Source organism: Lipotes vexillifer, unplaced genomic scaffold (assembly GCF_000442215.2).
Source record: "Lipotes vexillifer unplaced genomic scaffold, Lipotes_vexillifer_v1.1 scaffold76, whole genome shotgun sequence".
Taxonomy (NCBI): Eukaryota; Metazoa; Chordata; class Mammalia; order Artiodactyla; family Lipotidae; genus Lipotes; species Lipotes vexillifer.
The window spans coordinates 2,481,998-2,509,537 of record NW_006773751.1 but is presented as its reverse complement, the minus strand read 5'-3'; the positions used below and the strand labels follow the sequence as shown (position 1 = coordinate 2,509,537).

At 42.1% G+C, this 27,540-nt stretch overlaps 1 protein-coding gene across 1 annotated transcript in view; it reads left to right on the top strand.

Annotated features, from left to right (window-relative positions):
• The first annotated feature begins 20,795 nt into the window (after positions 1–20,795).
• The window catches only part of LOC103073905 (protein FAM163A), a 77,496-nt gene continuing 70,751 nt past the window's right edge, over positions 20,796–27,540 (top strand). Inside the window, exon 1 of the mRNA XM_007448520.1 lies at positions 20,796–20,863. The gene's annotated coding sequence lies outside the window, so the exon portion shown is untranslated. The remainder of the gene's footprint in view (positions 20,864–27,540) is intronic.

The following is a 27,540-nucleotide window of genomic DNA, read 5'->3' as shown; positions in this document are numbered from 1 at the left end:
GTTCTATACCAAGGTTTCTCTCCTCTACTCTAAGAGCAATTGCTGTCCATAACTCATGTTTCATGAAGAGTATTTACAAATCATATTGGTCACTTACACTTATTTTCCCAAATTCATGCCAATATCTCAGCTGTGTTAGGTATGTAAGAGGTACTCAATAAATGTAATTTATTTTCCCTTTTTAAAAAATGAATTTATTTATTTATTATTTATTTTTGGCTGTGTTGGGTCTTCGTTGCTGCATGCGGGCTTTCTGTAGTTGAGGAGAGCCGGGGCTACTCTTCGTTGTGGTGAGTGAGCTTCTCATTGCGGTGGCTTCTCTTGTTGCAGAGCATGGGCTCTAGGCATATGGCCTTCAGTAGTTGTGGCACATGGGCTCAGTAGTTGTGGCTCGCGGGCTCTAGAGCACCGGCTCAGTAGGTGTGGGTCACGGGCCTAGTTGCTCTGCAGCATGTGGAATCTCCCCAGACCAGGGCTCGAACCCCTGTCCGCCACATTGGCAGGCAGATTCTCAACCACTGCGCCACCAGGGAAGTCCCTTCCCTTCTTTATATCTACTTATGTCTGAGCCCCTAAAGCGTTAGGAATGAATAGCTTTCTCTAATAGTAACTTTGAAATTTGGAATAGTAGCTTTTGTAATAATACTTGGAGTATTTGGGGAATAAAAAGAATTTAGATAAGGATTAATATTGGTTAGTCTAAAAGTAAATATGAATTCTAGTGAAGATTAGAAATCTCCTTCATCACTGAATGGCATTATGTATGTAAATCTGTTGCTCACAACCTCAGTCTTGGCAAGTATTAAAACACGAACTCTCTAGGGTTGTCCCAAACACAGTGGGTCCCAGAAAAAGAAGAATGACTCATGACAAGAACCCTGTGGAGTGCTTCAATCTGTTTCCATGATTTACAATCCCCTTACCTCAGTGGTGACTTCCACTATTTGGTCCAGACCTACAGAGGCCATGTCTGACATTTTGGCAGAGAGAGGGGCATGTACCATCTTGAATCTATCTTGGGCTCACAAATCACCTTTCTTTCCTGCAAAGTTATCAGCTGCTTAATTATAGATGAGAAGTTTGCATCTGTGGCCAGAAACCAGGGCCAGGTTTAATAAAGCCTGAAATGGCTCCCAGTTTCCAAGGACAATCAACATCAAGGAATCCCACTGCACACTTGCCCAGGACGATAGGGGTGATGAAAAATGCCCGTCTTCCCAAGTATAATGTTTTCTCAGATTCATAAATGGCTACTGACAATGTCTAATAAAACAACTGCTAATACATCTGGGTTTGAGTGAGATGGCAAGAAAACCAAAACTATCAAGGTGACCTACAAAAATCACTTCCCGTAGGTCTCCATTCCTCTTCCTCTAAAACAACATTCAGGGCACCTTGGTATGGCCCCGAAAAGGTAGGGGAGAGAAATGAATGACTTCTCAAGATTCTTTAACTTCTTTAACTTGAGTCTTTGTTGTTGTTGTTTTTAATATAAATTTATTTATTTTATTTGTTTATCTTTGACTATGTTGGGTCTTCGATGCTGCCCATGGGCTTTCTCTAGTTGCAGCGAGCAGGGGCTACTCTTCGTTGGGGTTCTCAGGCTTCTCATTGAGTTGGCTTCTCTTGTTGTGGAGCACAGGTTCTAGGCCTGCAGACTTCAGTAGTTGTGGCACATGGGCTCAGTAGTTGTGGCTCACGGGCTCTAGAGCGCAGGCTCAGTAGTTGTGGCGCATGGGCTTAGTTGCTCCGTGGCATGTGGGATCTTCCCAGACCAAGGATTGAACCTGTGTCCCCTGCTTTGGCAGGCCGATTCTTAACCACTGAGCCACCAGGGAAGCCCTAACTTGAGTCTTTGAAAAGATTCAGAAGGGTCTACAGAAAAAAGTCTCCCATCCATTTCCCTTAATCCTCCAGTATCTTATCCCAGGGGCAATGGTGCCAGGCATCGTTTTAGGTCCTGGGGATAAAGCAGCGAACGAAACAGAGTCCCTGTCCTTAGTGAGCTTACATTCTAGTATGGAGAGACACAAAATAGCTTTGGGTCCTGATAAACCCTATGAGAAACATAAAATAGCCTGAGAAAGACCAGCCTTTGAGGCTCTCAAGGAGAGCTTGGTCAGCTTTGCCAAATGTTGCCAAAAGGTTGAGTGTGGAGCTACATGTAATGTGTCTACCGGGTTTCCCAGCATGAAGATGGTTGGTGACCTTGACAGTGGAGGGTAGGGATAGGAGCTTGATTACGATGGGTGGAAGAATGAATGAGAAGTGGGACAGTGGGGACAATATTAACTCACTCCAGAGACTTGCTGTGAGTGGGCAGAGAATGGGACAGTAGCTGGCATGTTGTTGCACAAGTGAAATGAAACAGCACATATAAAGGGCTGAGACCAACACCTGGCACAGAGTGAGCACATAGCTATTTTTAATATTATCTTTCCTATCCCTAGTCCTTTCTATGTCTATTCAAAGCACATTTTCTTCTAAAAATATTTTCAATCTCTGATTGTCTTGAGTCCTGGGAATGTACAGTGACTCAGAGAATCATCCACAGTTATGAATGATTGTATCTCTGGCGACTATAGACAAAAGTTACTGCTCCAGGAATTGTAAAAGGAAAGGCTTTGTGCTTAAGTGGCTCGTCAGAGTGCATTTGGTGCTGGCAGGGTGAGGTCAGATGACAAGTCATTTCAGCCTGAAAGAGTGCTTTGAAGGGGCTGCCAAATACCAGATTCCAGGCAGGAAGTGATTTTTCTCCTTTTTCTCTCTGCTGCTGGGTCCCACCTTCAGCTCAGTCATAGTACAGTTGTGAGAGCACCCACATTCATTGTATCTAGACAGGTTTTCTGGCATTTGCATATTTTCCTATGACAATTGTTGGGTGGTGGCGGGTTTGTGATTTGTTTGCTTTCAGTCTTTTATTTGAGAAATGTCTGCCACATAGACTTATTTCCCAGTTGTCACTGTCTATGATCATGTAAATGGCCATAAGGATAGAAAGACAAAGCAACTTGGACAACTTACAATCAAGGTAAACTACCCTAGCAGAAGGGGAAGAGTGCTAATGGTGTCTGTCCTAAGTCACTCTAGTCCTGTTCCTTAAGGCACCAGCTCATGTCCCAAGCGGTAACTCCATATTCGTTTCAAAACCTGGGCATATGTGCAGCATGTCAATCCTGTTAAAGCATCAGTTAATCCCAGATTCTCAGTAAATGAATGTATTTGTAGCTAGCTGTATAGCTATTGTTCTGGAAAGAGAAGAACATTCCTTCTTATCTTCAAGGGGATAAAGGCAGAATGGACCCTTCTGTTTCTCCTTCTGCCAGCTGAAAGGCACCATACTGAAGCTTCTCCTCTTGGAGTTGTAGCTTCTTAAATCGCTCCCTTGATGTCTCTTTAGCATTGTCTCCTTTTTGAAAGCAATTTGATGGATATTCATTATATAACCCCATGTATTTGTGACTTCAGCCATTGCCTTGCATTGACACATAGTTGTTCTGTGTGTCTTATTTTTCCAACTATAACTGTGAGCCCCTTAAATTTCTTTGAATTCCCTTCAGCTGAGTATATAGTGTAGACACTCTGTAAATACTTTTGAATTAGTTCTAATGCATTACTTTACCCTCGAGGATCTTAGCGTTTCACTGGGGAGGCAAGGGATACTCAGGTGAAATAGTTCAATAACAAGGCAAAGCAACAATTCAATGCCAAAGTGGAAATGTAGACCCAGGAGGTACAGTGCCAAGGATGCCAGGAGAGAAAAAGTCACAAGGCTGGGCCAGTCTGAGAAGGCTCTTACTTGCCCTGAGAGAATAAGTCAATAGTTGGTTTTACAAATGAATCTACCTAGCATAATAGTATTACTGCAACTGTCATTTTGTCTTTTGTACACAGATCTCTCTGCTTCCCAAAAGGAATTTGTTCTATAGACAAGCCTAGATCCTGGCCCCTAGAAATTTCCCAGCAAAGTTTACTTCTGTCCTCTTTTCCCACTTTCCAAAGCCCTTTCATCACTATTTTTTTTTTTTTTTTTTTTTTTTTTTTTTTTCTTGCGTTATGCGGGCCTCTCACTGTCGTGGCCTCTCCCATCTGCGGAGCACAGGCTCCGGACGCGCAGGCCCAGCGGCCACGGCTCACGGGCCCAGCCGCTCCGCGGCACGTGGGATCCTCCCGCAACCGGGCACGAACCCGCGTCTCCTGCATCGGCAGGCGGACTCTCAAGCACTGCGCCACCAGGGAAGCCCTCATCACTATTTTTTTAAACCTCTGTTTCTATGAAAAGATTTATCTTATGGTTCAGCTCTCTAAAAGAAAGAGCCCATAGCAGGAGAATGGGCATAGAAAGGATGCATACACTTTCCTGTGCTGTTTTCTGGGTGCTGCACTTGTGCTTTTAATCCTGCTGCTGTCAAGCTCCATTAGGAGATTTGAGCATCAGCCTCCTACCTTTGGGGCCTGGCCTCCCATCAGCCCTGGCTGAAATGAGGACAGTGTTTGAGAATAGTAATCAAGAAGAAAGACAGGTTGGGTATTTGCAAGGAGCCCTTACCATCCTTACAGCCTAATCACCTTTCATATCACACGGGGGCATTTATCCTCCCAGTTATAAGCACTGACCACCATTAGGGAAGTCATCAAGATGCCATGTGCTGGCATCCATAAAGTGATTTTAAAACAGTAGTAGAGGGCTTCCCTGGTGGCGCAGTGGTTGAGAGTCCGCCTGTCGATGCAGGGAACACGGGTTCGTGCCCTGGTCTGGGAAGATCCCACATGCCGCTGAGCCTGTGCGTCCGGAGCCTATGCTCTGCAAAGGGAGAGGCCACAACAGTAAGAGGCCTGCGTACCGCAAAAAAACAAAAAAACAGTAGTAGAGAATCAAGTCTAAGCTTCTATACTTTTGAAAAGGAATGGATTTCCTCTTTCTAGGAACATGGAACAGTGCTGGAGGAGCAGGGTCTCCTTTTCCTCCAAAGTAGGCAAAACAATCCTGGTAATCACGGGGTGACAGATGGTGCAGCCAGACAGCCTTCACATCTGGCCTCTGATGTGATTTTAGTGGGTCAAAGCAATACTTGGACTCTTGCCTCAGACCACTGGCAGCAAGTTTCTGGGAAGGAAAAGGTCCCCTGATTTCCCTTTCTTTGCATTTGATATAAAATAGGAACCAGTGCCATAGAAAGAATCCATGGGGATGTTTGTTTTTCAAGCTGAAATTAACACCTTTGTTGACATCAGCAGAAAATATTAAGAGCCCGTCTATGCAGGTTATTATGCTGGATCTCAAACCAGAATCTGTATATTTTTTGTGAGCCCTTAGTGTAAAAAAGCACTGATTTGCACTCAGAAAATATATGAAAAAAATAGATGGAACATAAAGCTCAAGATCATTGTTAGTAGAGAAAATAAATAGAAAGATTATGAGTGTTTATCCCTATCTTGTTTCCACAGCTGATTATTGAAATAAATGCTTCTTTTTTTGAGGAAAGCTCAAAAGTTTACATAGAAATTTATTTGCTGAGCCAGCCATTTAATTTGGAATTTTAATTTATTTGTTAAAATTTAACTTGGAATTAAAATTTGCAAAATTTGAATTTGTAAAAGAAAAAGTTGTATATTAATGCCTACAATTAGTTTTAGTGATACAAGTCCAACACACTCGTCTTTTTTTTTTTTTTTTTTTTTTTTTTTTTTTACCAAACTAGCATCCCAACTAAACCAGCTTTTAACCCTTTATTCCATTATTTGGAAACAGACGAAAATGAGGTTGTGCTATAGAAGATATTCTGGGGTCAAGTCATAGTCACGTGTCTGATCTCTCCCCGCCCCCCCTGCCGCGGCAGGCGGACTCTCAACCACTGTGCCACCAGGGAAGCCCCAACACACTTGTTTTTGAAATGGTTATTTATCCTTCATTAGGTTGAAGCAAACATTTTTCTAGTATAATCAGTGAGACAAATATATGTAGTATTGGAGGGTTAAGGTAAGTTCAGACAGAATGGCCTCAGAAGAAAGAGGAATATAGATTTATGAGGTGATATGCCATGAAAAACTATAAATGTGAGTTTGGATGTAAAGTAGCAAAGGAGAGACTGAAGTAGCAGCAAATGTCCAGATGACAATGAGCAAATCACTTCTGATGTGAGAGCCTGGGAGAGCAATACTGAGCTAAATACAAAGATTTAGGGCTCTCCTTTGTACAGCAATGATAATAGTAGGAGAGAGGTCTCAAAGAAATTTCCACAGGAAATAGGACAGTTTGCTCTATAAGACGTGACATATGAGAAGACAATTTATATAGTAGATTTTTAATGATAAGTTCTGATATAAGAAGAAAATATTGACTTGTGGTGCTCACCTTGGCCTGAATAAATAATGCTCTGGACTTAGGCCATTCTGGCCAGACTCAGCATTGCCCAAACTGCGGTGGTTAGAATGACCTCATCATGATTCCCCTGTGTCTTCAAGCAGCTTGCTAATTAGGAGAACACCATTCTTTTCCCTTGTGCCTGGATATGCTATATAAAGTCTTTTTAGGGGCTTCCCTGGTGGCGCAGTGGTTGAGTCCGCCTGCCGGTGCGGAAGACGCGGGTTCGTGCCCTGGTCCGGGAGCGGCTGGGCCCGTGAGCCATGGCCGCTGGGCCTGCGCGTCCGGAGCCTGTGCTCCGCAAACGGGAGAGGCCACAACAGTGAGAGGCCCACATACTGCCCACCCCCCAAAAAAAGTCTTTTTAGAGGGCAAATATTGCCTCCTCTTTTTGTTGTTGTGATGTTGCTGTCCTCCATTTTTTCTTTTTTTCCAGCTTTATTGAGCTATAATTGACAAATAAAATTGTACGTATTTTAAAGTGATAGTTTAATATACGTATACTTTGTGAAATGAAGACCACAAATCAAGTTAATTAACACATCCATCACCTCCCATAGTTACCTTTGTGTGTGTGTGTAATAAGAAAATTTAAGGTCCACCCTCACAGCAAATTCTAAGTATACAATACAGTATTATTAACTGTCTTCAATGTGCTGTATGTTAGTTCCTCAGAACTTATTCATCTTACAGCTGAAGGCTTGTACTCTTTGACCAGCATCTCCCCATTTCCCCCACACCCCAGCCCCTGTTAACCACCATTCTACTCTCTGTTTCTATGAGTTCAGCTTTTTTAGATTCCACATATAAGTGATATTATGCAGCATTTGTCTCTCTCTCTGACTTACTTCACTCAGCACAATGCCCTCAAGGCCCATCCATGTTGTCACAATGGCAGGATTTCCTTCTTTCTCATGGCTGAGTCATATTTGTATCCATATTATTCATATATATATCTCACATCGTCTTTATCCATTCATCTGTCGATGGACACTTAGGTTGTTTCCATATCTTGGATATTGTGACTAATGCTGCAGTGAACATGGGAGTGTAGATACCTTAGAGATACTGATTTTGTTTCCTTCGGCTATGTATCTAGAAGTGGGATTGCTGGATCATACTGTGTTCTATTTTTAATTTTTTGAGGAAACTTTACACTGTTTTTGATAATGGCTGTACCAATTTACATCCCCATCAATAGTATACAAGAATTCCCTTTTCTTCACATCCTCACCAACACTTGTTACCTCTTGTCTTTTGGATAAAAGCTGTCCTAACAGGTGTGAGGTGCTATCTGTGGTTTTGATTTGCATTTTTCTGATGATTAGTGAAGTTGGACACCTTTTAATGTTACCTGTTGTCCATTTGTATGTCTTCTTTGGAAAAGTGTCTATTCAAGTCCTTTGCCCATTTTTAATCAGATTATTTTGTTTTTGTTTTTGCTATTGAGTTGTATAAGTTCCTTATATTTTTTATATATTAACCCCTTAACAAATATATGGCTTGTAAATATATTCCACCATCCCATAGGTTGACTTTTCATTATGTTTATTGTTTCCTTTGTTAAGCAGAAACTTTTTAGTTTTATGTAGTTCTACTTATATTTGCACTTGTTGCTTATGCTTTTGATGACATATCCAAAAAATCATTGCCACGGCCAATGTCAAGGAGCTTTTTCCCTATGTGTTTTCTTCTAGGAGTTTTACAGTTTCAGGTCTTACATTTAAGTCTTTAATCCATTTCAAGTTATTTTTGTGTGTGTGTGAGCAGTGTAAGATAGGGATGCAGTTTCATTCTTTTACACGTGGATATCCAGTTTTCTCAACACCATTTATTAAAGGAACTATCCCCATTGTGTGTTCTTGGAGCCCTTGTCAACGATTAGTTAACCATACCTGCATGTGTTATTTCTGGGTGCTCTATTCTGTTCCATTGATCTGTCTGTTTTTATGCAAATACCATACTGTTTTGATTACTACTGATTTGTAATATAGTTTGAAATCTGGGACAGTGATGCCTCTGGTTTTGTTCTTCTTTCTCAAGATTGCTTTGACTGTTCAGGGTCTTTTGTGGTTCTATACACATTTTAGGATTGCTTGTTCTATTTCTGTAAAAAATGCCACTGAGATTTTTATAGGTATTGTATTGAATCTGTAGATCACCTTGGGTAGTTAGTATGGACATTTTAACAATTTTAATTCTTCCAATCCATAAACATGGGATATCTTTCCATTTATTTGTGTCTTCTTCAATTTATTTTATCAATGTCTTATAGTTTTCTGCATACAGATGTTTCACCTCCTTAGTTAAATTTATTTCTAATTATTTTATTGTTTCTCATGCTATTATAGATGGGATTGTTTTCTTAATTTCTGTTTCTGATAGTTTGTTGTTAATGAATAGAAGTACAACTGATTTTTGTATGCTGATTTTATAGCCTGCAATTTTACTGAATTTTTAAAATCAATTCTACAATTTTTTGGTGGACTCTAGGGTTTTATATATATATACAGTTATATCATCTACAAATTGAGACAATTTTACTCCTTCCTTTCCAATTTGGATGCCTTTGTCTCTTTTTATGTTCTAATTGCTCTGGTTAGGACTTCCAGTACTATGCTGAATGAAAGTGGCAAGAGTGGGCATCATTATCTTGTTACTGAGGCCAGCATTACCCTGATACCAAAGCCAGACAAGGATACTACAAAAGAAGAAAATTACAGACCAGCATCCCTGATGAACATACATGCAAAATACTCAGCAGAATTCAATAGCACATTAAAAGCATCATATGTCATGATTAAGTTGGATTTATCCCCAGGATGCAAGGATGGTTCAACATATGCAAATCAATAAATGTGATACACCACATTAATAAAATGAAAGATTAAAAATTGTATGATCTTCTCAATGAGGTCATTTGACAGAGTCAACATCCTTTCATGATAAAAACTTTCAGCAAATTAGGTATAGAAGGAATGTACCTCAACATAATAAAGTCCATATATGACAAGCCCACAGCTAACATCATACTTAATGATGAGAAGCTGAAAGCTTTTCCTCTAGGAACAAGACAAATGCTACATCCTTGATGGCAAAGAAAGACTATAGTGCCAACGATGTTCCTAGGTCTATTCAGATCTTTTGCATAACTTGAGTAAATCACTTATATATTCTATCTCCATGTGAAGATAGGCTAATAATCCCAGTTCACATGGGCCTGGAGAGGTTCCCAACCATGTGAATTAATTGCCAAATATATAATTGTGCTGAGAAAGATAAGTTAATATCCTGCCTATGTTTTAGGTGGCTAAAAACAGACCAAGGCAAACGAATTCTATTTTTCTTTCTTTCTTTCTTCTTCTTATTTTTAATTTTAGCTGTGTTGGGTCTTCATTGCTGTGTGCAGGCTTTCTCTAGTTGTGGCGAGCGGGGGCTGCTCTTCGTTGCAGTGCACGGGCTTCTCATTGCAGTGGCTTCTGTTGTTGCAGAGCACAGACCCTAGGCGTGCGGGCTTCAGTAGCTATGGCACACGGGCTCAGTAGTTGTGGCTCACGGGCTCTAGAGCACAGGCTCAGTAGTTGTGGCACACTGGCTTAGTTGCTCTGTGGCATGTGGGATCTTCCAGGTCTCAAACCTGTGTCCCCTGCATTGGCAGGCGGATTCTTAACCACTGCAACACCAGGGAAGTCCGTCTATTTCTTTAAATCACTCTCCTTTGATTTAAGCAATTGCAGGAACCACTTAAATAGGTTACAAGTCTGAATAAGAAATTGCTCTTGGGGCTTCCCTGGTGGCGCAGTGGTTGAGAGTCCGCCTGCCGATGCAGGGGACACGGGTTCGTGCCCCGGTCCGGGAGGATCCCACATGCCGTGGAGCGGCTGGGCCTGTGAGCCATGGCTGCTGAGCCTGCGCGTCGGGAGCCTGTGCTCCGCAACAGGAGAGGCCACAACAGTGAGAGGCCCACGTACCGCTAAAAAAAAAAAAAAAAGAAGAAATTGCTCTTTACTTATTTACTGAATTATCCCATAGCTCTTTTGTGAATTTTTATTCAAAAATGGATTCGTCCTTCAACATATTCTGGTGGCCCATGCCAAATGGAAATTGGATGTCAACTTTGCTTCATATGGAAACATAGATGCCCTAAAGCTCTTTGGTGCTGGGTGGAGCTTTCAGGGTATGGGCGTTGGTACTGTATTCCCATACAGCCACACACTTTTTTACCCTCAGTTTGCTGTACCAGTTACCTTAACTCAGTGGTGAGAAAGTACTTTACTATGATTATAATACATTTCAGCACATTGTTTTAATGAATTATATTTGTACCACCACCACCAGCCCCCCGCCCACCCAAGAAAAGAGACTGACCACATTCAACTCTAAAAGCAGCTACACTGGCTGTAAAGTGGTTGCTTAGTCTCGTGCATGGCCCTGTCCTGGCCACCAGGGCCGGTGAGAGGAGCCAGAGGAGAGGATGTGAACACAAACCTGCTCAGAGAGGTTTCCTAGTGTGAAAGTAAAAAGGGTTGCTCGACAGTGATATGAACATGAAGCACACAGAGATGAGTCAGGGACCCTAGCAACTCTCTATTTTTTAAAGCTGTCTTTATTGTATACTAACTCTGCATAAGCACTGGGCTAGGCAATCTCTGTATGTGTAGCCTTAAGAGGTAGAGAGTATTTATCTCCCGTTTTGCAGCTGAGGAACTAAGGTTAAGAAAGATTAAGTAACTTTCCCAACGTTACTCTGGCTGTGAAAAGATCCAGACTCAGTTTGTTTGATTAAAAGTTTCATGCTGTGAATTGTTTGACGATTGACTATACTATTTGTTTTTGCAGTATGATTATTTAAAATTCAAGCCAGTAACTCGTGATTCCTGGACTTCCCTGGTGGTCCAGTGGTTAAGACTCCATACTCCCAATGCAGGGGGTCTGGGTTTGATCCCTGGTCAGGGAACTAGATCCCTCAGGCTGCAACTAAGAGCCCACATGCCACAACTAAAAGATCCTGCATGCTGCAACAAAGATCCTGTGTGCCACAACTAAGACCTGGCACAGCCAAATAAATAAATAAGTAATTTTTAAAATTCCTGATTCCCAAGAAGCAACTATAAAATAAAAGACTTTATCTTAAGAGAGGATGGATGCTTCACTTGTATTGGGGAGACCAAGAAAGGGAGACAGAAGAAAATGCAAAGTTGAATAAATTTAAATGCAAGATAAAATTCAGACCTTCACAGAGGTAGCACACCCCTTTTTGTTGGATAATTCATTACACCTTACCAGAGTCTCATTTCCAAGGACTTGTGAGAGAAGACCACACCCGCATTATTTCTGGGAGTTTTCAGAACTCATTTTCTCACATTTCTCTCTGTCTCATGTATATTCACACATGCTTTTCCTTCCTGACCTGCACTGCAACAGGCACAAAGCCAACCCCCTTCACTTGTTCCTACACACCCACAAATGCACTCACAGAAATGCATATTCTCAGTTTAGAAACTTTGCTGAAGATTTGGGGGAAGAAATTCACAGGAAGGGGTGACATGTGCCTGTGTCCACTGTCCTCCTCTCTTCCTCCTTGTTCTTTACATCCCAGGAGCAACAAAGTCTTCCCCTTGCCTCATGGAGAACAGTTTTTGAAAATCAATTTCCCCCCTAAATTTAGAAAGGAAATTTGGTGCATATCCTGTCTATTAACATAACATAACCCTTACAGAGGCTGGAGTGGCATTCAAATACATCAATGTTTTTGCAGAATTAATAAATACTGGCACCAACTGAGATAAATAAAGATTTTAAATAGCCTCACTGTTGCTTGAGATTTGCCACCAAATCAGGTCAGATCGGCTCAGGTTCTTTCTCAAATGAGATCTTTTCTATACTGATGTTCAGAGGTTTTTGAATTTCAAATTGTGGATAAGGGATTCTAGAACTGTATAAGAGAAAACCACTGAGCTGAGTTTTATAATCTAACCTCTCTCTAGAGACATCTGTGGTCTTAATCACTGATTAAACAGTATTTGACATCTTTAAAAAGAAAAACTTAAATCCTAGCTCTGATTTAAAATGTGGCTTGAATGTCAGACGGCAGAGTTGGTCATATGGAAGAAATTAAACTAACTAACTAACACTCCTTTTTGAAGCTTCCACCAGCAAAACCTGTCTTTAGATAAAAAGAATTTTTATTTACCCAATTATACTGACAATACCAAGACAGCTTTGGAAAGACAGGAACAGCCTTCTCAGATAAGGGAGGAGGAGATGTTTCCACTGGCCAAAGAGACTAGGTTGAGGTGATGTAGTCCCTGTCTAAAGGGTCCTTTTATTTTATTATTATTTTTTAAAATAAATTTATTTATTTTTGGCTGCGTTGGGTCTTCACTGCTGTGCGCGGGCTTTCTCTAGTTGCAGCGAGCGGGGGCTACTCTTAGTTGCGGAGCACAGGCTCTAGGCACGCAGGCTTCAGTAGTTGTGGCAGGCGGTCTCAGTAGTTGTGGCCCGCGGGCTCTAGAGCACAGGCTCAGTAGTTGTGGCGCATAGGCTTAGTTGCTCTGCGGCATGTGGGATCTTTGTGTACCAGGGCACGAAACTGTGTCCCCTGCATTGGCAGGTGGATTTTTTTTTTTTTTTAAAGAAAGAAATGAAATCCTTTAGTTTATTTATTTATTTTTGCTGTGTTGGGTCTTTGTTTCTGTGCGAGGGCTTTCTCTAGTTGTGGCAAGCGGGGGCCACTCTTCATCGTGGCACGCGGGCCTCTCACTATCACGGCCTCTCTTGTTGCGGAGCACAGGCTCCAGACGCGCAGGCTCAGTAGTTGTGGCTCACCGGCCTAGTTGCTCCATGGCATGTGGGATCCTCCCAGCCCAGGGTTTGGACCCGTGTCCCCTGCATTAGCAGGCAGATTCTCAACCACTGCACCACCAGGGAAGCCCTTTTATTATTATTTTTATTTATTTTTTTTTATTTTTTTGCTGTACGCGGGCCTCTTACTGCTGTGGCCTCTCCTGTTGCGGAGCACAGGCTCCGGACGCGCAGGCTCAGCGGCCATGGCCCACGGGCCCAGCCGCTCCGCGGCACGCAGGATCCTCCCGGACTGGGGCACGAACCTGCGTCCCCTGCATCGGCAGGCGGACTCCCAACCACCGCGCCACCAGGGAAGCCCTATTATTATTTTTTTAATTTGGCCGCACCACACAGTAGGTGGGATCTTAGTTCCCCGACCAGGGATCTAACCTGTGTCCCCTGCACTGGGGCACCAGGGAGGTCCTGGGTCCTTTTATTTTATAATGAAAGTCAATAGAAAAATATTATTGACGTTACAACTTACTTTACTAGAATGCATCTAAGAGAGCAAGGGATATAGGCAATTGCTTTTTTCCTTGATGTAGTCTTATAGATCTCTAGCCAAATGGCGGAATTTTTACCCAAAAATAAGTCCTCCTAGATTAAAACAAAAACAATACCTTCACACATGCAACTGGAGATCTTCTGCTTCTGATAGTGACAGACCCATACTCCTGAAGGGTAAGTTGAGGATAACTAAAAGGTTGGATAAAACATGTTTAAAACCTTAAAAGCATCAAAGAGCTAACAAGTTAATAAGGAATTACTAGCGTTAAAGCCCCAAGAGAGGATAGAAATCCAAAGAGATGAACCTTACATTTGGGACACTGGGGGGCATTTGATAATCCTGGTTAGAGGTCAAAAGTTGGAGCCCATTGTTCACCAAAGGTAGGGATGCTGATAAACCACCCTCTGCTTTGGGTTGAGATCCTAAAGGAGTTACACTCTAGGGTAGGGTGAATGGAAGTGCACTTGTACTTGGGTGTGGGCTGGATTTAGTGACTCATTTCTCATGAATAGTATATGGCGAAAGTGATGCTTTTTCCCCACATGATCCTTCATCCTGGGTTTCTTTTTTTCAATTTTTATTTAAATTGGTAGAATAGTTGATTTATATATTGTGTTAGTTTTAGGTGTACAGCGTACTGATTCAGTATTTTTTCAGATTATATTCCATTATAGGTTATTGTAAGATAATGGGTATAGTTCCCTATGCTATACAGTATGTTCTTGTTGCTTATCTATTTTACATATAGTAGTTTGTATCTGTTAATCCCATACCCCTAATTTGTCCCTCCCCTCTTTTCTCTCCCTTTTGGTAACCCCAAGTTTGTTCTGTATCTGTGAGTCTATTTCTGTTTTGTATATACATCCATTTGTATTATTTTTTAGATTCCACATATAAGTGATATTATATAGTATTTGTCTTTCTCTGTCTGACTTATCTCATTAAGCATTATATTCTCTAAACTGAAGATCAACAAGGATATGGAAGACTTGAACAAACTATAAAAGAGCTGGATATAACATACACCTATAGGATGCTTCACCCAACAACAGCATTCTTCTCTGGTGCACATGAAATGTTTTCTAGGATAGACCATACGTTAGGCCATAAAATAAGTCTCAATACATTCTAAAGATTTGACATCATAGAAACCATGTTCTCTTACCAGAATGGAAAAAAATTAGATAATAATAACAAATAAATTTGGGAAATTCACAAATATGCAAAAATTAAACAACACACTCCCAGATTACCAATGGGTCAAGGAAGAAATCAAATGGAAAATTAAAAAGTTGAGATGAATGAAAATGAAAACACAACACACCAAAACTTATGGAATGTAGTGAAAGCAGTGCTTAGGGAGAAATGTATACCTATAAACAGCTATATTAAAAAAGAAGAAAGAGAAAAAAAAAAGAAAGATCTCAAATCAATTTACTTAAACTTCTACCTTAAGAAACTAGAAAGAGCAAACTAAATTCAAAGCAAGAAGAAGGAAATAATAGAGATTAGGGTGGAAGTTAAGTGTGATGTAAAATAGAAAAACAATAGAGGATCAAGGAAACCAAAAACTGTGTCTTGAAAAAGATCAATAAAATTGACAAACCTTTAGCTAGACTGATCAAGAAAAAAGAGAAAACTCAAGTTACTAAGCTCAAGAATAAAAGCTAATCACTACTGACATTACAGAAATAAAAAGGATTATAAAGGAGTACTATGAACAATTGTATGACAACAAATTAGATAACCTTGAAAAAAATGGACAAATTCCTTGAAAGAGGCTAACTACTGAAACTGACTCCAGAAGAAATAGAAAAATCTGAATACACCTATAACAAATAAAGTGCTTTAATTAGTAATTAGAAAACTACTCACAAAGAAAAGCCTAGACTCAGATAGCCTCACTGATGAATCATATTGTTTAAAGATGAATTAACACTAATCCTTCACAAACTCTTCCAACATAGTGAGAGAGGAGGGAACAATTCTCAACTCATTCTATGAGATCAGTATTACCCTGATACCAACATCCGACAAAGACATTACAAGAAAAGAAAACTACAGACAAATATCCCTTATGAATATAGATGCAAAACTCTGCAACAAAATATTAGCAAATCAAATCCAGCAACATAAAAATGGATCATACACCAGGACCAAGTGAGATTTAGCCTAGGAATGCAAGGTTGTTTTAAAATCCAAAAATCAATGAATATAATACACCATTTGAACAGAATGAAAGCTGAAACCACTTGATCACGTCAATAGATGTAGAAAGCATTTGATAAAATCCAACACCCTTTTTTAAAATAAAAAACACTCAACAAACGAGGATTAAAATGTACCTTCTTCAACCTGATAAAGGACATTTATGGAAAAATCCACAGCTAACATACTTAATGGTGAAAGACTGAATGCTTTCCCCCTTAAGATCAAGAACAAGACAAGGAGGTCTGCTATTTCCACTGCTATTAAAAATTTCACTAGAGGTTCTAGCCAGGACAGAAAAAGTGGAGAGAAGGCTAACCACAATGGAATCAAAGTAGAAATCAATAACAGAAAGATAACAGGAAATCTCCAAACATGTGTAAACCAAACAACACACTGCTAAATAACCATTTGATCAAAAAGGAAGTCTTAAGGGAAGTTAAAGAAAAACAACAAATTGAATCAAATGAAAGTGAAAATACAACATATCAAAATTTGTGGGACCCTGTGAAAACTGTGCTGAGAAGAAATTCATTTCACTAAATGCATGTATTAGAAAAGAAGAAAGTCTCCAATCAATAATCTTAAGTTTCCACTTCAAGAACCTAAGAAAAAAGAGCAAAATAAACCTAAAGGAAGAAGAAGGGAGACAAGATTAGAACTAAATAAAACTGAAAACAGAAAAACAATAGAGAAAATCAGTAAATGAAGAGCTGTTTCTTTGAAAGAATCAATAAAATCAACAAACCTTTAGCAAGACTGACAAAGAAAAAACGAGATAACACAAATTACCAATATTTCAAGAATGAAACAGGGAATATACTACAGACCCTGCAGACATCAAAAAGATACCAAGGGAACACAGTGAACAACTCTACACACATAAATTTGACAACTTTGATGAAATGTCAGTTCTTTGAAAAATGCAAAGTACCACATCTCATCCAATCTGAAGCAGACAATTTTAACAGCCCTATAAGGAAATTAAATCTGTAATTTAAAAACTTCCAAAAAAGAAATCTCCAGCCTCAGATAGTTTCACTGGAGAATTCTACAAGCATCTGAAGAAGACTCAACATCAAACCTACATCACCGCTTCCAGAAAACAGAATAGGAGGAAACACTTCCCAATTCATTTTATGAAGCCAGTATTACCCTGATACCAAAAATCAGACAAAGACAGTATAAAGAAAGAAAACTACAGACCAATGCCTCTCATGAATATAGACACAAATGTGCTTAAGAAAATATTAGCAAATAGAATTTAGCAACACATAAGGAGAATTATATACCATAACCAAGTGGGTTTTACTCCAGGGACACAAGGCTGGTTCAAATTTTAAAAATCAGTCAATGTAAGTCACCACATTAATAGGCTAAAAAGAAAAATCACATGGTTATATAAACCAATATAAAAGTATTTGACCAAGTTCAACACCAATTTATGACAAAAACTTTCACAAAAATAGGGACAGAAGGCAAATTTGTCAAGTTGATAACTACAGCTAATTTATACTTAATGATGAAAAGACTGAATGCTCTCTCCCTAATTCTTATCAAAATATCAGCAAGGTTCTTTGTAGATATAGAGAAGATTATTCTAAAGTTTAAATGGAAAGTCAAAGGAACTAGAAGATCTAAAACGATTTTGAATAGGAAGAATAATATGGGCAGAATCAGCCTGCCCAATTTCAAGATTTATTATATAGCTACAGTAATCAAGACGCATAATAGGAAAAACTGAAAAATCAGACCTTATCAAAATTTAAAACTTCCTCTGCAAAGGAAGAAAAGAAGTATTCATGTAAAGAGGATGAAAAGACGAGCTACAGACTGAGGAAAATATTTTCAAACCACACATGCACAAAAGGACTAGGAACTAGAATACATAAAGAACTCTCAAAACTCAACAATAAAAAAACAAACAATCCATTTAGAAAATGGCCAAAATATATAAATAGATATTTCACCAAAGAGAACATATAGATGGAAATATAGATGGCATATAAGTATGTGAAAAGATGTTCAACATCATTAGCCACTAGGGGAATGTAAATTAAAACCACCATGAGCTATCATTACAGATCAATCAAAATGGCTAAAATCTTATCAACAGCGACAACACCAAATGTTGGCAAGGACATGGAGAAATGGGATCACTTATACATTGCTAGTGGAATGGGAAAATGGTACAGCTACTCTGCAAAACAAGTTGGCAGTCTTAAAAAAACTAAGCATGACTGCCTGGAGGGGTGGGATAGGGAGGGTGGGAGGGAGGGAGACACAAGAGGGAAGAGATATGGGAACATATGTATATGTATAACTGATTCACTTTGTTATAAAGCAGAAACTAACACACCATTGTAAAGCAATTATACTCCAATAAAGATGTAAAAAAAACCCCAAAAAACTAAGCATGCAACTACCACACAATCTAGTGATTGCTCTCCTGGATATTTATGTCAGCAACATGAAAACTTAACATTTACACAAAAACCTGTACATCCATACCACCCAATAAATAAACCTGGATGAATCTCCAAAGAATTATGCTGAGTAGGAAAAAAATCCAAACGGTTATACACTGTATGATTTCATTTGTGTAACATTTTTGAAATTACACAATTGTAGAAATGATAAACGGACAAGTGGTTTCCAAGGGTTAGGGATGGGAAGGGGTGCCAAGGGGAAGCAGGTGTGGCTATAAAAGGGAAACCTGAGGGATTCTTGTGATTCAGATAAAGATCTGAAGAGGCATTTCACAAAACAGAAAATTCGATTAGCCTATAAACACAGGTAAAAGTGCACAACCTCATTAGTCACTAGGGATATAAAAAGAAGATTACAATTCTGATACCATTCCACAGCCATCAGATTGACAAAAATTAAGAAGTCTAACAATATTATGTTTTGGAAAGGATGTGGAACAAGTGGAACTATCATACATCTCTGGTGGGAGTGTAAACTTTATGACCACTTTGGAGAACAGTCTGGCAATATCTGATAAAGTTAAATATAAGTATACCCTATAGCTTAGCAATTCCCCTCCAAGGTATATACACTAAAGAAGAGCTTGCCCTTGCACACCAGGAAATATATGTATATATAAGAATGTTGTTAGCAGTATTATTTGTAATGACCCCAACTACAACTATATGCAACAAAAATAGATGACCTCATAAACATAACCAAGTGAAAGAAGAGGCCAGACACACAACAAAATATTCATGCTACACTACTCCATTTATAGAAAGTTCAAAAACTATAGCGTTTAGAGATGTATAACAAGATGATAAAACTATAAAGATGTATAAGGAAATAATTACCATAAAGTTAGGATAGTTGTTGCTTTAGGGGGAAGGACTTATGAAAGGGAATGGGATCTGGGTTGATGGCAATGAGCTGGGTGGTTATTACAAGGTTTAGTAAATCATGATTTCTTAGGCTGTATGTTGTCTCCATTTTCTCTGTGTATAATTGTTTATAACAAAATAATGCATCTCTTCATATTTCACTGCCTTGTCTTCAAGAAGAAATGAGGAGGGAAGAATGTAGGTGTGAGGTTTTGTGTGAGAAAAGGCAGCACAGGAAAATCTGAGGTCAAAATTTAAAACTTGTGAAGAGAGAGAGGGAAAAAAAAGTGGAGTCTTGAGGGAATGGCAAACCTGCTGGCATGATTAGGTATGCCTATGGATGTTTTTTGTTTTTTTTTTTTTTAAGTGCTTTAGGAATAATAAAGTTTGCTCCAAGTACTAAATTTCTTACTCCCTTCCTTTACAACTAGGACCTGAGCTGAGGGACTGTGGTTTTTCAGGGGTTTTTTTGTTGTTGTTGTTTGTTTGTTTGTTTTTCCAATAGATAGTTCATTCACCTTTGCTTTGAATCCTCCAGACTATCCGGGGTATGAAAACATTTGATGTGGAGGAGAACCCTCCCTCCTTGAGCATTAACCTGGGTGACTCCATCCCTCCCTCCTCCCCAGTCGTCAGTCGAACCAAGACTGGAGAGCAGGGTCAGGAGAAAGATAAACAGGCCAAAACAGGTAAAAGTTCCAAAAGTTTGGAAGTGCTAGAAGTGACAGAAAGATGAATTTCCACCTCATCCTGTCAAGTTTTTCAAGCAGATCTTCTGAACTACTGATGTCAGAACTATTGTTTGGGGTACAGCACATAAGCAACTTAAAAAACTTTACAAGAGGATGATTTAACAAGAAACCTAGAGCACCGTTAACGTCTTCTTCTTGTGTTGTGGGGTGGGGAAGGGCACTGCTTCTTCTTTCCTGCTTTTTCCTGCCAGATCTTGCCATCACAACTCTGATCTTACACTGACTCCCTGCCCCGCCACGAGGACCGGGTACCCCTCGACGGCGGAAATATCAGGTGTCACTGGACTCCCAGGGACCACTGCGGGCCGGCAACAGGAAAACAGATGAGCCTTTCAGGCGGCTCTCAAGGCAACGTCCAGTGGATAGCGACACACCCTGGTCCTTAAGACTCATTTTCCTGGGAGCTTCCGTGCTGGACCCAATCCGTATGTAGCAAGCCAAGTGCCCCGCGCGACCGTTCCTAGGGCGCTCGACTCCAAGTTTACATTTCTTAGGCAAAAAGGCAGTGGAGCTAACGGAAGCCTCTTTGGAAGGCAACAGCCTGCGCTGTTTTATCCCTTCCCTTCTCCCTGGAGCAGGCAGCCTCTGTAGCAGGGGATTCTCCCAGGACTGGGGCCAGCGCCAATCAGGACGCTCGGCACCTGCCCCCAGCCCCCGCACCTGGAGGGGCGATGAGCTTCTCGGCTCGGTGCAAAGCCAGTCCTCTGAGCGTCGGGGAGGGCGGAGGAGCCTCACGTGGGCCTCCCCAACCGGGGCCGCCTGGAAGGACGCGCGCAGACCCCGTGGGAACCGAACGCGGGAGTCGCCGCCGGAGCTGAGCCGCTCAGCTGAGGTAATGTGTAAGGCGCTGCTCCGCGCCGAGGTTCCCAGGAGGGGGAGGGGAGAGGAGAGGAGGGGAGGACTCTGTGAATACACTAAAAACCACTGGATGAAGGAAAGAAGGGGAGAGGAGAGGAGGGGAGGGGAGGGAGGGGAGGGAGGGGAGAGGACCTCGCGGGGCGCCTGCCTCCGCGCAGGGACGGGGATGTGTCGGGCCAGCGTGTACTTTCGAGGGCGCCTCTGCAGCCGGGTAAGCGCTCCCCGGGGCCGCCGCCCTCTGCCCACCCCTATCTTGGCCGTGGCCGTGCCCGGCTGGCTCTGGGTCCGCGCTCGCCTCTCCTGCTCGGCCCCCGAGCCGTTCGCTCCGAGGGGGTAGGGGTGGACGTCTTGGGCCTCAAGGCCAGGCCGCGGGTCGCGCCGTCCCCGCCCCGGGGCGGGCCTTGCCGGGTCCCTGCCCCCGGCTGCACCGCTGCTGCTGCTGCTGCCGCCGCCTCAGCGCAGTGTTACCGACCTGCTCCCTGGCGCCTTCCGCCCGGCGGGACCCCACACGGACGCGGCTGCTGCGCCTCGGCGCCCGCGAGCTCCCGGGGACCATGAGGCTGCCTGGGCCCGCGACAAGGCGGGCTGCGAGGGCTGGCCGGGCGCGAGTGAGTGAGCGGGGCGCCGGGCCGGGGCTGCTGACCCGGGGTGGGTGGGAGCGGTCGGACTGTGCGGCGGGGTGGATCAGAGCGCGCGGGCGCCCCGGGCCAGCCTTGCAATCTGGGCTGGGTGTGCTGGTAGTTTTCCTGAAGTTTTACAAAATAAGGCGGGCGGAGGTGCGTTCGCAGCGCCGGGTCGGCCTCTCAGGTCCAGGACCGCCGGGGGCTGACCGTCTTCCTCAGGGACAGAGAAACCGGACTCTCACCTGGGCCGCTGTCCGCTTCCTCCTGAGGCCCCGGGGCGGGCGTTCCGCACCCCATCCCCCAGGGCCGTGCGCTGAAGGGCGGGCGCGGCGGGCTTGTCTCGAGGCGCCGGCCACATCGAAGCTCCGCTAAGCGGCCCGGAGGAGGGTTTGGCCGGGGTAGAGAGATCGGGAGGTAAGTGGAAAGCAGTGTCGGGGTGAAACCCGCATTCTGCTGCTCGAGTCCCCTTCACTCGGAGTCTGGCTGGGATGGGCGGGTGGAGTGCCCAGCGCGGCGCCCGGGAGACCGCCTGCAGGGGGGCTTCCTCGCTGCTCTGCGCCTCCGAAGGCAGCGAAGGAGGGCAGGGGTGGAGAGCTGTCTTCTCTGTCAGTGCCCCATGACTATTTACACCACCCGTGTTCTTGTGTCTCATGTGGGCATTGCTTTCCTCTGGTGGAACTGTGGGGCTCTGGAAGTTCGCTCTAACTAGTTTGATGTGGCGGGGATGTAGGCAACCCGCAGGATGGGGCCCCGCAGTCAGCTGAGGCATTTTCTCTCGTCCTTTCCAGTCTGCCCAGCTGCGGACCCTTCCCTAGCCCCAGGTCACGCTTGCGGCCTGGCTGGAGGACTCCGGTTGCGGGGAGGGTGGTTCTCACCGGCAGGGCTAGGGGTCCGACTCTGAGGAGGCAGCCGTGTAACTGGCAGGGGTCGACGTCTACGCAGTCTGGTATCTGTGCCCTGCCCTGCCCGCCCGTGTCTGAGGCAGACCCACGTTTTAATACCTTGTGAAAGACTAACGATGGGGGACTTCAGATCCTGCATGTTCACTTTGCCTGCGATTGGCTGGGATCTGGAGTCTTGGTGGGGCAAAGGCCACTTTCTTTCTGTACTAATTAAGTACTTGAAATTAGGTTCAGATCTTGCGCGTTTCCTTCAAACTGACAGAGGTGGACTAAGGGGAAGAAAGAGCAAAGGAACATTCTCTGAAAGCAATTATAATTTCTCAGACCTCTCCCAGGAGGTTCCAGCTCCCATGCCTGAGAGGATCCAAACCCGCATAATAGAATATAGAGATGGGGGTCATGTTGGCACTCAGGGAGGAACTGAAATGTGGCTTCCTGAGGTTCAGCCAGGGCATTCGATCAGCAGCAGTGCCCTCCCTCACTATCATAATTTCTGCCATCCTGGGGGATGAAATGAGACAGGACCATGTGTAAATGGAAAAAGCCTCAAGTTCTTTGGGAGGAGGGAGTGTTACATACCTAGATAGAAGCCCTAGCACCACTGGCATTCCTGCCAAAACTAGAAATCTGCATTTAGTGACATCATCAAAAATAGTGCTTGGGAAAGGAAAGATGGGCTCTGGTGCCAATGAGAGCAAGTCCTTCATGTTTTGCCCAAGGATCTCTGTTTTGCCTCTGACTTGCCCATCTGAAAATGGAAATAAGCTCTGCTTAGACCAGAGTGCCCTTAGGCTGAATACAAACATCATCTGGCAGCAGCGGAGGCTGGCACAGAAACAGCCCACCCCTCACCCAGAGGCCTTGGGTGGGATTTTAGTGAGCTCTCCTGCTAACTTTGGAAGGAGGGTGTGGTGACTTCCAGGAGTTGGGAATCCTCTGGGTGGCCACTTAACAAAAGAGCCATTCGGCCCTGGCTGGGCTGTTCCAGGTCCTGTCAATTGTGAAAAGTGCCCTGGGGTTTAGAATCTGGCCTGATGATTATTAACACTAATGAAAGCTGCTACTATTTGTTAAGTACCTTCTATGTACCAGAGATAAAGCTTTGCAAAATCAGTGTTATGATCCCCATATTTCATGTGAGGAGACTGAGTTTGGGAAAGGTTAAGTAATTTGCTAAGATCATAAAGCTAGTCAGTAGAAAAGCTGTGCCTGGAACCCAGGTCTTTCTAATTCCAAAGTCTCTGCTCCTTCCACAGCGCAACACTTCTCCCACTAAGAATAGACGCACATGTGGTAGCTGAAAATCTAGAACATTGTGAATAAAGACTGTTATTTGTAGGTCCGAGAGATGTTTGTGACCCCATTAGATTTCAGAGAAAGTGCTGGCCTAGTAAAACTGGATGCTTTTTTTTCCCAGTAGGACTCAGGCATTTAATTCATACACAATGGATTAATTTCTGTAATATGTAAAGTGTAAGCTGCAGTGGCGTATTTATTTACCTTTCAGTTAGCAAACATCAAAAAGATTGATGAACTGTTGATGAGGTTCTGGAAAAATAGGCAGTTTCATATATTGCTGGTTGGAGAGTAAACTGGTACAACTCCTTTGGAGAGCATTTTAGAAAAGTATATCAAAATTAGAAATGCCCCTGCCATCTGACTCAGTGATTTCATTTTTAGGAATCTGATTTGCCATTGTTCTTGCATGTGGCCACAAAGACATGTGTATATTATAGCATTGTTTGAACTATGAAAGAACAACAACCTACATGCTCATCAAAGGGGGACTTGTGGTACTTCCAGATAGTTGAATACTGTTCTGTTCATCCATAAAAAAAGATTTAGGAAGCTTACTATATAACTGATATATGACAGTTTTCAAGCTATAGGGCTGAGTGGAAAACATACATAGGGTGTTTATAATATGCTACTCTTCATGCTATAAAAGAGGAGGAAGAATGAGCGGTCCAAGATATTTGCTTGCATTTGCATAACCATATACCCAAAACCTAATAATACCTGTTGCCTCCAGGGAGAGCGGACCTGTAAACTCCTTTATACATTTCTTAACATCTTTATTGGAATATAATTGCTTTTCAATGGTGTGTTAGTTTCTGCTGTATAACAGTGAATCAGCTATACATATACATATATCCCCATATCTCCTCCCTCTTGAGTCTCCCTCCCACCCTCCCTATCCCACCCCTCTAGGTGGACACAAAGCACCGAGCTGATCTCCCTGTGCTATGCGGCTGCTTCCCACTAGCTATTTGTTTTACATTTGGTAGTGTATACATGTCCATGCCAGTCTCTCACTTCGTCCCAGCTTACCCTTGCCCCTCCCTGTGTTGTCAAGTCCATTCTTTACGTCTGCGTCTTTATTCCTGTCCTGCCCCTAGGTTCTTCAGAACTTTTTTTTTTTTTAGATTCCGCATATATATGTTAGCATACAGTATTTGTTTTTCTCTTTCTGACTTACTTCACTCTGTATGACAGAGTAATATTCCATTATGTGCCACATCTTCTTTATCCATTCATCTGTCGGTGGACACTTAGGTTGCTTTCATGTCCCGGCTTTTGTAAATAGAGCTGCAATGGACACTGTGGTACATGACTGTTTAAGAGGGGACTGTAAGTTCCCCTATGGCTACTTTCTGGAGAGTTTTTATCATAAATGGGTGTTGAATTTTGTTGAAAGCTTTTTCTACATCTATTGAGATGATCATATGGTTTTTCTCCTTCAATTCATTAATATGGTGCATCACACTGACTTGCATATATTGAAGAATCCTTGCATTCCTGGAATAAACCCCACTTGATCATGGTGTATGATCCTTTTAATGTGCTGTTGGATTCTGTTTGCTAGTATTTTGTTGAGGATTTTTGCATCTATGTTCATCAGTGATATTGGCCTGTAGTTTTCTTTTTTTGTGGCATTTTTGCCTGGTTTTGGTATCAGGGTGATGGTGGCCTTGTAGAATGACTTTGGGAGTATTCCTCCCTCTGCTATATTTTGGAAGAGTTTGAGAAGGATAGATGTTAGCTCTGCTCTAAATGTTTGATAGAATTCGCCTGTGAAGCCATCTGGTCCTGGGCTTTTGCTTGTTGGGAGGCTTTTAATCACAGTTTCAATTTCAGTGCTTGTGATTGGTCTGTTTATATTTTCTATTTCTTCCTGGTTCAGTCTCGGGAGGTTGTGCTTTTCTAAGAAATTGTCCATGTCTTCCAGGTTGTCCATTTTATTGGCATAGAGTTGCTTGTAGTAATCTCTCATGATCCTTTGTATTTCTGCAGCGTCAGTTGCTACTTCTTTTTCACTTCTAATTCGGTGGATTTGAGTCTTCTCCCTCTTTTTCTTGATGAGTCTGGCTAATGGTGTATCAATTTTGTTTATCTTCTCAAAGAACCAGCTTTTAGTTTTATTGATCTTAGCTATGGTTTCCTTCATTTCTTTTTCATTTATTTCTGATCTGATCTTTATGATTTCTTTCCTTCTGCTAACTTTGGTTTTTTTTTGTTCTTTTTTCTCTAATTGCTCTGGGTGTAAGGTTAGGTTGTTTATTTGAGATGTTTCTTGTTTCTTGAGGTAGGATTGTATTGCTATAAACTTCCCTCTTAGAAATGCTTTTGCTGCATCCCATAGTCTTTGGGTCGTCGTGTTTTCATTGTCATTTGTTTCTAGGTATTTTTTGATTTCCTCTTTGATTTCTTCAGTGATCTCTTGGTTATTTAGTAGTGTATTGTTCAGCCTCCATGTGTTTATATTTTTTACAGATTTTTTCCTGTAATTGATATCTAGTCTCATAGTGTTATGGTCAGAAAAGGTGCTTGATACGATTTCAGTTTTCTTAAATTTACTAAGGCTTGATTTGTGACCCAAGATATGATTTATCCTGAAGAATGTTACATGAGCACTTGAGAAGAAAGTGTTTTCTGTTGTTTTTGGATGGAATGTCCTATAAATATCAATTAAGTCCATCTTGTTTAATGTATCATTTAAAGCTTGTGTTTCCTTATTTATTTTCATTTTGGTTGATCTGTCCATTGGTGAAAGTGGGGTGTTAAAGTCCCCTACTATGATTATGTTACTGTTGATTTCCCCTTTTATGGCTGTTAGTATTTGCCTTATGTATTGAGGTGCTCCTATGTTGGGTACATAAATATTTACAATTGTTATATCTTCTTCTTGGATCGATCCCTTGATCATTATGTAGTGTCCTTCTTTGTCTCTTGTAATAGTCTTTATTTTAAAGTCTATTTTGTCTGACATGAGAATTGCTACTCCAGCTTTCTTTTGCTTTCCAATTGCATGGAATATCTTTTTCCATCCCCTCACTTTCAGTCTGTACGTGTCCCTAAGTCTGAAGTGGGTCTCTTGTAGACAGCATAGATACAGGTCTTGTTTTTGTATCCATTCAGCCAGTCTGTGTCTTTTGGTTGGAGCATTTAATCCATTTACAGTTAAGGTAGTTATTGATATGTGTTTTCCTGTTACCATTTTCTTAATTGTTTTGGGTTTGTTATTGTAGGTCTTTTCCTTCTCTTGTGTTTCCTGCCTAGAGAAGTTCCTTTAGGATTTGTTGTAAAGCTGGTTTGGTGGTGCTGAATTCTCTTAGCTTTTGCTTGTCTGTAAACGTTTTAATTTCTCCGTCCGATCATGTTTACTATCATTACTCTGAATTCTTTTTCAGGTAGACTGCCTATTTCCTCTTCATTTGTTTGGCCTGGTGGGTTTTAACCTTGCTCCTTCATCTGCTGTGTATTTCTCTGTCTTCTCATTTTTCGTAACTTACTGTGTTTGGGGTCTCCTTTCTGCAGGCTGCAGGTTCGTAGTTCCCATTGTTTTTGGTGTCTACCCCCAGTGGGTAAGGTTGGTTCAGTGGGTTGTGTAGGCTTCCTGGTGGCGGGGACTGGTGCCTGTGTTCTGGTGGATGAGGCTGGATCATGTCTTTCTGGTGGGCAGGACCACGTCCAGTGGTGTGTTTTGGGGTGTCTGTGGACTTATTATGATTTTAGGCAGCCTCTCTGCTAATGGGTGGGGTTGTGTTCCTGTTCTGCTAGTTGTTTGGCATAGGGTGTCCAGCACTGTAGCTTGCTGGTCGTTGAGTGGAGTTGGGTCCTAGTGT